Consider the following 10,845-nt stretch of genomic DNA (forward strand, 5'->3'; position numbering starts at 1 on the left):
CATTACAAATTATAAATAGAATGATTTTTAAAATTATTATTTCTAAACTAAGTAATGTGTAAGAAATTGCATTTGTATAGTGTATGAGTTAATTGTTTTGTCATTTAACAATACCAAAAAACTGCTGTCATAAATTGTGACTTGTACAATGTACAAAACCTTTCCTCTTTTGTTCTGTTGCACTTATCACTTAAGCTATGGTAACTCCATGTTGGCTCTTTGTGTTTCGTTTGTCTCTTGTTCTTATAGATGTAGGGAAAATAAATGCAATCCTAAATTGATAAAACACATGCTTTTAGCTATTCATGTATATAATGGACGTGAATATTCACCTGTTCAGAAATTCTGTAAACGGACATGTAACTTTTGATTAATAAGACTAATCTATTTTTAAAGTTTCCTGTTACAAATTGTAAATGTATCACAATACCGCGACACAAGTAAAATCATTAGATTCCATTACTCATTTCTATCAGGAAATGGATTAAGTTGATAATCCAACTAGCAACAATAAAAGGAGAAATGTCTTGTTCTGAGCAAAATTCAATCTAATAAGAAGTCATATAAAACGTTGTGAGAAAACAAAAACAAATTCCCATATCTTTACGGCTAATCGATGAATGAAAAGAAATTAACGTAAAACTTTAATTAATTGTAATACGCAGTCACTCAAAGAACTCAAAATCAAACAATATATTGGACTGCCCAAATACATATTGAATTAATTGGTCACTTACAATTAAGAACACTATTAAAACCAATTCCTGATAACCTAGCTTATATTTTTCTTTTATTAATGGACAATATATTTTTTTATTAAGATTAATTTTATAAGAGTGGCTTTTGTGATCGAACGTTTCTTGCGAATATAGTTTACACATTAACTAGCACAGTGTTTGGAATTTATGGAGCTTTTTGACAATCTAATAGTTACATATAAACTGCAGTTTTCGATTTTGTTATGATTGAAATAATTACATTTAAGACCCAAGGAATTCAACTCCATCTAGATTAACCCCGCCGACCCAAGAGTTTCTATATAACGATCATTGAACATATGATGACATATTTCGTCGTTTTGTTTTTTATGCATAAAAGACACTCAAGTCCTACCCTAACTTACTTTCTCAGACTGTTGCCCGAAACACATATTATTTTACCTTGCCTTGGTGATCATATAATTTTAACAATCAAACCGAGGTATACAAGCAATTATTCTAAATTTGCTACACAGAACAATTGATATATGCATTCATATTATTCCCTGCGGTCTGGAGACCGCAGGGTATTGGTACGCGTTTAACTTTTGAGGCATGGAGGAGCACGTGACCTGTTTTCGGTACATGGAGGAGCATGTGATCTGTAAACCGTATATGATTGGTTAATTGACCTTTTCGAAAACCCAGCTAAATACCGTTTGCCGGTACTTTACGGATTTACCTGTAGGGAATTAGTCCGAATTATACCTAATTGAAAAAAAAACTATTACGTGATATTTCTAATTTTCTATAATTATTTTACCGTTTAAGGTGGAAAAACTTGAATGATGTGTTTGAAAATTATATCAATGTTTCTTTAATATCTATCTCAAAGTTTACAAACAATAAATTGTTTATACTGAAAATCTACAAAATTAAAATATTCGAGATAGAAATATTTTCTGCGTAAACTTGTGTGTTTACTTTATTTATTTTTTGCTCGGAATTATTCATAAAATGGTCGGCCTATGTTATCATTTTCTTAAAGCTGCATGCCTCCAGATGAGTCAAAATATTTCAATAAAATCAAACTTGAGAAATAAGTACTACGATTTTGGGAAAAGTAATATGATTCAAGATTCAAGTAATATTTTACATGTTATGTGCGGTTAATGACTGATTTTTGAATATTTACAACTATATTTCTACTGCGTAACTAACGCAGTAAGGGCTATTTATGCATATTTTGACAACTTTTTGGTAATTTACGTTAGTAATAAGTTTCATTGATAATGTGCAAATTGCTTCATTTTGGTTATTTTATTATACATTCAAATACATTTTCAAAATTTTCATGAAAATTAGTTTCCAAAGACCTTCTTCTATATTGATCGATTTTTGTCAACTATATTCCTGATACAAACGTTTTATCCCCCCCCTCCCCCCAAATAATGTTGAAAATAGTTAAATGAAATATATTTATATCATTAAAATGTTCACCGCAGGAAACTATTTTACTTGTTAACTTTTGTGATTCATTCATTCATCCATCAAGAATGTTGAAAAAATTATGGCTATAACAGTTCAGCAATTGCATAAAGTTAGTAACTAAGATGCAACATATTTCTCGTATGCACTGAAACAATAATACTAAAAAGATGTTCATGCTTTGAAATGCATTGCTTTTTTTTAGGTTAAGTACACAAGTTTCCCTGTAATTTAATTTTATTCAAAGAGAACACATGCATTTAATCAAATATATTTATTGAGCGTTTTACAACACATGTATTATCCATGTACATTTTAGATTAAAAATAGAATAATTCAAACTTATATCGATATACTTTATTCCATTCCAAAATGATACAAATATCTTATAGGTTGTATGACTTGCTGCGTTCACTTTGATTGCAAGTTTTTTTCTTTTCATCTTGAACAGTAGTGGTGGCACGTGGTAAGTCTAATTATACATCCGTCTAAGCATGCGCGATTACGTTTAACATACGTAGCTTCCGTTTCCGGTTCATTAGAAAAACAATTCTTGTAGCATGTGCTGAAATATGACCCACATTGCTTCATGCAGCTGATTTCATACAGTGGATTTCCATCAAGTCTGAATGAGTATACCAAAGTAAGGCACGACAGTAGAAGAAGTGTTGCAGATTTCTAAAAATATAAATAAAGCGTCATATAATACATGATAAACTGTTTATATGTTTAATGAACTATTTATGCAACATAATAAAAATACTACAGATGTCATTAAATCGAATATGAATTGTGTTTTTATTGTTTGTTTTGTTTTATGTTTTTGTTGTTATTGTTGTTTTTGGAGATTTTAAAGATAATCTTTAGAATGCCATTATCCTGAACGGATCTGACCAAGATTACATATTAGATATCCCCATTGGTGCCATATTTGCTTTGCGTCATGATACAGATTTGTGAAAAATATATTATTGCTAACTAACAGTTCTTAAAAAAAAACTTCAAAGTACCACTTTACCATATAATGAATAAACTTATTTATTTCAACCAGTCAATTAAAAATACACACCATTTGCACGCTTAGATACAATGCAAATGTTATACATATCATTATTTTATATTTATATATCATAAAGTAACATGCAATGATACATATTGAACATTTAATACCGTTTTAATAGCAAATGGTATCAAATTTATGACTTATCTTAAGTCCATGTTCAATAGTTTGTTTAAAATATCTTCAATAAAAAGATTGAAAAAAAAGACGTAAATAAAGTGATTGCAAATAACCTAAATGATCATCTTGCAAGAATGTTTTATTAAAATTGTAAATAACTGGCAGTACTATACATAATAAGAATACACAATTTAGCTACTGTAACAGTTAATGGTGTAAATGAAATATAGAAACATTTATATATGTGTTCATTCTCGTATACCAACACCCGGTTATTTCAATTTTTTCATCAGTTTTAATGGAAATTAAGATAAATGACAAATCGTCCATTGATTGTATTACGAGAAGCAAGTGTCTATATGTAGTGACATATCAAAAACGCAACGCCCATTATAAAACTAAAAGAATCAATATGTACTAGAAATAGAAGTGAGGGGTAAGTTCTGAATTCTAAAAAGAAATGTCGATTTATGGAATTCGCCATGACAAAACACTTTCAAAAGCTCGAAGCTTTTATATAATGCCTCAAGAAATACATTGACAATCAAATGCAGTCATACAAATATGAGCTCATTCTAATTATTTATGAATTCATTTATCTGGATAAACTCTTAACAAACAAGAAAAACACAGAGCACAAGAAATCAGTTATTTGAGGTCAACCATTTAAAAGGCGAATTTGATCAGTGATAAAAGTGTGTATATCATGAACTCCATTGGGGAAGGCAATTAAAATCGCAAGCGGAAAGCTATTGTAAATGTTTTCAAAAGACAATGGTTGTGATATTGAATTTGCGCAGCCGTTAGCAGCGATAACAGCCTTATACTAACCAACAGTTGGTAACATAGTCAATGAACTACATATTAGAAGTCAGCGTTCTCCATCTAAGAGTTGAGGAACGCGGACTAGCGATTACCAGCATGTGATAGTGATAACTCGTATTCTCAACAAGGAAGTAACAACAATTATGAACATTTCTTGTCACGTCAGTGAAGTTCAAACACAATAACAATTCTCATAGGAGTAATGACTTTATTTCCGATAGCAACAGACACAGAAACCAAGATGGTCCAATGGCAATAATACCAATAACAGAGATAGCTTCAGAAACCGTAGCAATGCTAACAGATAGACAACAAATAAGCGCAATTAGTTAAACCTAAGTCATTGGAATGTGCTATAGATAGATAGATAGAAAAAAAAGAGTTAGAAAATGATACTCTTAGAGGAAGAGATTAATGCATCAAGAAATATGACTCCAATATTATGTGTTTTCCAAAGTCAATAATTAAGTTCAAGTATTATTGATGGTTCCAATTGTACTTAGTGTGGTATAACAATAAGTACATAAAATACTAAACATAGCTCAGGTTGAGTTGGTTTTTTATTGGGTAAAAAGTTAACTTTTAAACACTTAAAATGTTATTGTTATGAAGGATTCCTTCTGGTTTTCAAGCATACAATTGATTAATATTATATTTACCTAATGGCACGTGTAATTTTTATTCCAATGTAAAACAGTTGTTCTCGTTATTCAGATGTAAATGCCAATCTAATTTATTTGAATATCAATATATGGGTTTAAACCGAATCTATAGTAATTAGTATAATTCCAGTGGAAATAAAGGAGACGATGTAATTGAACATTGACAATATCGGGTTAAACGAATCTAAAGAATGATTCTTTTTATAATAAAAATGCAAATTCGGCAGAAAATATTTTGTGCCTTTATAGGTCAATATTGAATTTGTCTTGAAACAAACAGAAAACATATTCAAAAATGTATATCTTTATTCTCTTATGACATCTTTATCATGGCAGTATGTGCACATGGCAATGTTTGCTACAATGTTTAATGAATTGACTTCAGTCCTTTGGCGAAACACATCTCTCGAGTGTACAAATTAATTACTAATGCTAATTTCATAAATAGTATTTCCGCAATAACGCCGTACATATTAAAATAATTATCTTTATCGATCACGTATTTGTCATCCAAGATTCCACCCATAGCTATAATGAAGTATTCTGAATAAAAACGAATATAATCATTTGTCCGTGTTAAAGTAAAATAACCTACTCCGTTGTAATTTTCATCCACTAAAATCTATTAAGCTTACTCAATTATGTACATGGAAATACTACATGAGGAAAAATAACAATATAACCCAGAAAATACCTGTACAATTCCAAGGCAAAATACGATTTAAGGATATTTTAAAGATAATATTTAAGCAAGTGAATAAATTACTTGTCCTCTGTAACAATGTCAATGGCTTTACACTCTGTATTTAAACGCAGAAGAAGAATATTTTTCCCGCTAATTCACACGTGCAAATACCTTCAGTTTTGTAACTTCTGACATAAGCGACATTTCCGAATTCCGCAGGTAAATTTGATTGATTTAAACGTGCAATTTTATGACGAAAACTTTCTGTCCGTACAATCAAAGTGTGTTATACGTCACTACTGAGATAAATGCCTTAAATGACGGCACGATCCGTTTATCTATCATTATGTCGGGAAATCATTTACATTCATGTTTAATGCAGAGAGTCGGTAATAAAAGTTCAAACAATGACTTGTTAATTTACGTAAATGTTTTATGTTTTGCTCAAATTGCATTCAATGAGCTTTTGAAAATCGTATTGTCAAGCTTTTAAGATTCCAAGATTTAGTTTTTCTATTCAAGAAACCCACAAATAAACAACATACAAATTATACAATGGCAACGTAATGTAACTAATAATAACATTCAATTCCATTCAAAAGAACAGATAAAATAAGCCATTGCAATGCAGATAAAGACAACCAGAATAAGCGATTTTTATGAGTTTGTGTTCATATGGTGGCTGATTTGTGCCAGGTATTTTTGCTCCGCAGGGCCCCAGAAGAAGACCACTTTGTGATACTTTCCCACAGCTGGACCAATCGTTGCGATTATATTCAGACTAAATAATCAATCAACAATTGTCTATTACAAGAAACGTTATTTCTCGTGGACACTATAGAATAACGTCTCATTCATTGTCATTTAAACCTGAAACTGGTATTCTGGTATTGCCGTAAATATTATTAAGTTTAGAAATTTGTTGATCGAAAATAGATATATTAATTTTTTAATTAAGTGCATGAATCTGAATACGTCTTTAAGTCCAGACATAGGATGAAATAGACGAGTTTCAAATTCAACGGAGACAATAATTTTAATTGCTTTTTTTTTCTTTAATTTTAGGTAATATGTCTCCTCGTTTATATGTTTTTATCTATTACTTGAAATTATATTAATAAAGTACAGATACGTATTATATATCAACATATTATATTTCAGTACGTTAAATGAAATTTAATAAAAAAGAAAAAAAAAACGAATAAAAAAACAATAATAAAAATTTCTATTAAAGTATACATGAAATTATTGTAAAATGATAAATTTTTAGCGTTCACAAATAGAGTATTTGGCAATTGTTGTTTTTTGTCATGTTATGTAACCCATTATGTGAATATGTTTCACTTGAAAGGGCTTTTTTCCGATCTTACTGAGCGAATAAGTGAGTATGTTCGTAGGGAAGTATATATGAGGTCAATAAAAAAATAAGATGGTTCCGAAGATTTCATGATAGTAATGGCATGGTTAATGTACCAATATATATTAGTTTGTAACAATAAAATATGGACAAAGCCATACATAAATGCTAATGTTCCACTTTTTACACAATAAAAGTTAGATAACTCCGACTGACATACAGTTTAAATCATTATAGGATGATATATACGCCACGATATTTTAAAACGTCTAGACACCATTTAACACCTATTTTTCTATATTTTAGTAGCATGGGCATTCTGAAAAGTAAATGTATTTTTGCATGATTACTTTGTTCAATTTACAAATTTTTGATCTGATGTACATGCATTAACGACAATAAAGTAGAAGCATCATTTTTAATTGTCCCTATTTGTGAACCACTTGTATTGTAAGTTTTTTTCTCTAACAGGAAATTCGCCAAAATTAAATTAAAAAAGGGTTGCTTTTTTTTAACGCAAACTTTTTCTCAAAAATTTTTTCATTAATAACCGATTGTTTATCAAAAAAATTTTCAAGAATATTTTGAGGGGGAATCAGTAAGACCTTTTAAACCTCGCAAAGTGGTTTTTTGTTTTTCTTTGCAACCCAAATTTTACATAAGTAAAGAAATCAATGGTTTAAATCATAAAAAAATGTTAAAAATAGGAAACAGTTGAAAATAAAAACGGAGCAAATGGGTATTTAAAAATTTTTGAACAAATTTAAAAAACCTAAAAAACTATTAGATATTCTTATGCGTTCAATATATTGATTCATTCTTCATATAATTACACAGTTATTTTTTGTCAATATAATTATATCAATATTATTATACGATTATGATAAATTGCGAGAATACTTACTATCATCATTTTGAGACCATCTCTTTGTTTTATATGAAGTTTAAAGATATATCTTTATAACTTATTTTTTTAATCAATTAAATGGCATTTTTATTGTTGTTTGTGGAAACATCTATTTTGAAAACATAGAACAACAATCATACTATTCCAATGTGCTAACAGCGCTCGTTACGTAAAAATACGATTAAATTAAACAAACGAAAATACAATTTTCTTATCAGGCATTTATTAAATGTCTATATTTATGTAAAAGTCCTTTTTGCTAAAGCAAAGTTTATTTTAAAAATGTACATACCTAATTAAATTTTAAACCAAACATTACATTAGCCATTTGTTTCCAGGAATATTCTTTGTAGCGCATAATAAGTCTAACATATTTTTTTTCAAAAAGCGACACTCTGTCATGATATAAAATTTATAACAATAGCTTAAAAACGGCAGTATGACATGAATTTATATTTTATAAGTTTATGTAACACTTACCATTTTAATTGAGATAATAATCTGTCCTTTCTTTTGTCCAGTTATTATAATCGTCTCTAGCAGTGATGTATCCGGCTTCTATTTGCACCTATAGCTAACATTTAACTGACTCTAGTAGACGCTCACGACAATTGATATTGGTTACAGTCATGCCCATAGCGAATGTTTTATCTCCTAAACATGGTATTGACAATTGTGTGTGTATGTCTTTTAGGTTCCTCGTATTTAGTAGATACTTACTATTATTATTTATCTTTTAATTTTTCATTTTTCAGTTTTTAGTTAATAAAAATTTATTTTAATTCGATTGTGTTGGAAACTATAAGCTTATTGAGACACTCTCGAATCCGTTCCTGGAACCAACCAGTACAAAGCATTGAATGTAAAGTTTCTTGCTAAAGGAACAACGGCTTGCCCCTGACAGGGTTTGAACCCAGGCGGTCAGCAATCCTTAGATTACGTCTAGTTCTATGCGTTAAGCACTCGGCCACGCCGCCAGTTTTTGACTTTTCAAGAAAACAGACAAAAAGTAATTCAAATAAACTTTCAATGTATATGTATAACTTTTACATTTTCCAATTGTAAGTACATATTAAGTGTTTTTATAACAGTATGTACATGTAGTTATTATTTCCTGTACCTTTTACTGATTTGTAATATCACATCCTCTGGTTTATTTCTGTTTATGGATGCTATAAGTAATATAATAAGAAGAAATTGTTTTAAATATCTTTCTCTTTTTTGTGAAGTACTAAAATATTGTCTACCTTTTCTTGTATAATATGTCATCATATTACATATAAATCAAAATGATGTACTATAACACGGTGCATATCCATATCAGAACCCTATTTGCGAAATCTGCTCAAACGGTACCCTATTTGCATATGCACAGGTCATTCTCTGCTAAATGGATAACAATCCAGTAAAATTTCATTGTAATAAGGAAATGAGGTATGACACGTAGAAAAGATGTATTTAAGATATTTCTTACTTTTATGTAAATATTACATACTTAGCGATTAACGCAAATAAAAGCATATGTGGTGCTTTGTACAGATATGATATGCACCGTGTTAGCCCAGTACAGTTTTTCTTTTCTGTTGATAAAGCATGGAAGTATTAATCGAGATAAATATTGCTTAGTTACTAATATTATTTACCTCATTAATTAAAAATTATATATTTCATTTCACCGTGGTCTGAACTGGAATTAGTTTTTTCACGAAGTAAGCTGCAAGAATTCGGATTACATTAGTGTTATATTTATGATTCTAATAAAGCAAATTTGACTTTTATATAAGTTTCTTTTTATTAAACGAAGACTATGGTATTTGATGCGTAACTTAATGATGTGTGCAATTTTTAAGATGTTAAAGACACGGTAAACGAGGTCAGTTTAAAAGGAATAACTGTTTAGCAAAAATGTATTAGTGTTTCATTGAAAGATCGTTTCAGTGTACTAGTACTGTATAATTTAAAAATCAGTATTAGTTCATTCATTCGATCGATACTCCATTTGATAGAGTCGACCTATTTTAAAAGAACTAATACAAAACTGCACAATATATAAAAAACCTTGAAATATTACAACAATCCAAAATCAGGTCACTTTAACCCATATCATTACTGAAAACAAAAAGTGGAAAATGTCATTTCTTACGGAGACTTGGGTAGTGTTTTTGTCTTCTTTCAATATTTATATCTTTCCGATAAACCTCGTACATGTTCGGGAAAGGGATCTAAATATTCTCGGTATAAAATTCATTCCTTAAGAAACAAAGGACTCCCGACGTGAGGATTGGAAAATATTTCTTACAAATGTAAGAAAGTAAATGTATGGTCGTCAACTAATATCATTTCTCACAGTAAGGTTTCTTCTTTGTTTTAAGCTGTTAGAGCTGGTCATATTATGCCTCTTTAAAGTACAACACCGCAAAAACTGTCACTTGTTTGCCTGTCATTCATTTTCTAACAACACCAGTTTCTATAAAAAATAGAGTATATCATATATATAGTATATAGAAATACGGCGTGTAACGCAACGATATTGATGGTTAAATCGCTCACAACGTATCCATTCATATTGGACATTATCTTCTTTATATTTAGACTTAGTCTCTTATTGACATGTTTAATAGTTTTTGTTCTGTACGGTATTTGTTTTACATTTTTAATTGCATAAGATTAATTTTAAATCTTGTAAGCTGAAGGCAAGAGTACTTAGATATCTTCATAAAAATAATATAAATGGCGAAAAATATATTTTCGAGACACAATTATGTTTATTAGTGGCTGCAATATAATGTGATATTCTGATCTGGGAGCCCTGATGAAAACTAACAACGAAATTATATGTTGTTTTGTGCTTTTGTTTCCTTGTGCAAATGAGTAAAAACGTCTCTCGAACAGACAAAATATCTAAATCATAAATGCACTCTCTGACACTGTGCTTTTCTTGTAGACGTTTGAAGAATATTAAATTCAAACAAACTCATCTGCTGTTATTTAATTCTGATCCAGTGTTGATTTATTATTGACAAGAATGACATGCAACATGTAA

At 29.6% G+C, this 10,845-nt stretch overlaps 1 long non-coding RNA gene across 1 annotated transcript; it reads right to left on the bottom strand.

The window, feature by feature from the left end:
- Nucleotides 1–2,445: 2,445 nt before the first annotated feature.
- Nucleotides 2,446–8,488, bottom strand: LOC132727178 (uncharacterized). Its single transcript, XR_009625302.1, has 2 exons — nucleotides 8,283–8,488; nucleotides 2,446–2,864 (listed from the first exon to the last, which is right to left on the bottom strand). It is a non-coding gene; the product is annotated as an uncharacterized LOC132727178 (long non-coding RNA).
- Between the last annotated feature and the right edge of the window lie 2,357 nt (nucleotides 8,489–10,845).

The sequence above is a fragment of the Ruditapes philippinarum genome, unplaced genomic scaffold, assembly GCF_026571515.1.
Source record: "Ruditapes philippinarum isolate M1 unplaced genomic scaffold, ASM2657151v2 ctg988_1_1_1_1, whole genome shotgun sequence".
Lineage (NCBI taxonomy): Eukaryota > Metazoa > Mollusca > Bivalvia > Venerida > Veneridae > Ruditapes > Ruditapes philippinarum.